The sequence below is a fragment of the Chiloscyllium plagiosum genome, unplaced genomic scaffold (genome assembly GCF_004010195.1).
Source record: "Chiloscyllium plagiosum isolate BGI_BamShark_2017 unplaced genomic scaffold, ASM401019v2 scaf_25856, whole genome shotgun sequence".
In the NCBI taxonomy this organism is placed as follows: Eukaryota; Metazoa; Chordata; class Chondrichthyes; order Orectolobiformes; family Hemiscylliidae; genus Chiloscyllium; species Chiloscyllium plagiosum.
Genome location: NW_025200044.1, coordinates 4655 through 6301, shown reverse-complemented (window position 1 = coordinate 6301; position 1647 = coordinate 4655). Strand labels below are relative to the sequence as shown.

The 1647-nt window shown below is 45.7% G+C and overlaps 1 long non-coding RNA gene across 1 annotated transcript; it reads left to right on the top strand.

Moving 5' to 3' along the window:
* The first annotated feature begins 18 nt into the window (after window positions 1–18).
* On the top strand, window positions 19–495 carry LOC122546062. Its single transcript, XR_006310653.1, has 2 exons — window positions 19–100; window positions 251–495. It is a non-coding gene; the product is annotated as an uncharacterized LOC122546062 (long non-coding RNA).
* The last annotated feature ends 1152 nt before the right edge of the window (window positions 496–1647 follow it).

The following is a 1647-nucleotide window of genomic DNA, read 5'->3' as shown; positions in this document are numbered from 1 at the left end:
AGCACATGAATTATTGGCAGATGGCTCAAGGAGCAGGGAAAGGCTTGGTTTATAGAATCGGGACAGTTTTGTTCACTTCATGTTGGATCGTTATAATGATGTGAGCATTCCAGGGAGAGGATTACCATGATATTTCTCAAACTCTCCGGGCAGGGAAAAGCAATAAAACGCGGGGGCACCTCTATCTGCCGAGTTACATCTCAACTTAGATAAGCAACTTACCCACTGATACTGCATTTTGTCTCCACAGAAAGTCAACCGACAGCAAACCACACCCACAGCCTTGATAACTAAGTGGTCATGAATTACTGTCACCAGAGGTCACAGCAGGGTCATGACAGCATTAACGGTGCTTCATTCAACAGGCGGCTAGAGCTCTGAAACAAAACAAAAACACCAGGAGGTCAGTCAGCGTGAAATGGTCCCTCATCGATCAGTGCAATTAACCGCGAAAGATATTTTAAAATAAAGCAAAATTCTTGCGTTGATCTAGCACCCTTCAGGATGATGTGATCTCTCACAGTGGTCACTGTGGAGTATGGTTACTGTTGTGGTATAGGGAAAGCAGTAACCAACATGTGTACAGCACAATGCCATAGGCTGCCATGCAATGGATGAGCAGTGAATTTGTTGGAAATTGCAAACACCTTCTGCCATGACCTTCTGCAAGGCATAGGTCAGATGGGATTCTCCCCCACGAGCCTGGATGTGTGCAGCTCCAACAACACTGAAGAAGGTCAGAAATCACACGACACCAGGTTATAGTCCACCAGGTTTATTTGAAATCACAAGCTTTCTGAGCACTGCATCTTTGTCAGGCAATGGAGCAGTGCTGTGAAAGCTTGTGATTTCAAATAAACCTGTTGAACTATGACCTTGTGTCGTATCCACTCCAGTCCGACACTGGCACCTCCACATCACCATTGAAGAAACTTGACAAAGCTGGGTGGCACGGTGGCTCAGTGGTTATCATAGCGCTGGGGACCCGGGTTCAACTCCTGCCTTGGGGGACTGTCTGTGTGGAGTTTGCACATTCTCCCCGTATCTGTTTCCTCCCACAATCTAACAATGTGCGGGTCAAGTGACTTGGCCATGCTAAATTGCCCATACTGTTAGCTGCATTAGTTGAGGTAAATATTAGATGGGGGGATGGGTCTGGGTGAGTTGCTCTCCTTTGGAGGGTCAGTGTGGACTTGTTGGGCTGAAGAGTCTGTTTCCATACCATATAATCTAAAGGAGCCCACGAGATCCTAAATTCAGTTCTTCTCCCAATGATGCTCAGTACCGTGAGTGTATACAGTACTATCTCCAAAATGCACTGCAGAAATTCACCAAGGCACCTCACGTAACACCTTCCAAGCCCATGACCAGTACCATCTATTTCTTGTTTATATTATCTGATTGAAAGTTTAGGAAAATGTCACTAAGAGATTGTGGAGTCATGCCTCGGGTTAAAAAGTTGGAAGTATCACTCGGCCATTAATAACCAGTTAGACGCAGAAACCAGATAAGAAAAGAATTGCTGGAATCACAGTGATTGTGAAGTGATCGAACAGTCAATGTGGATCTGTGAAGGGAAGGATGTGCCTGGCTTATTAGGCCGAAGTGTTTTATGTTCCCCTGGATAAGATCGCATCGGTCCCTATC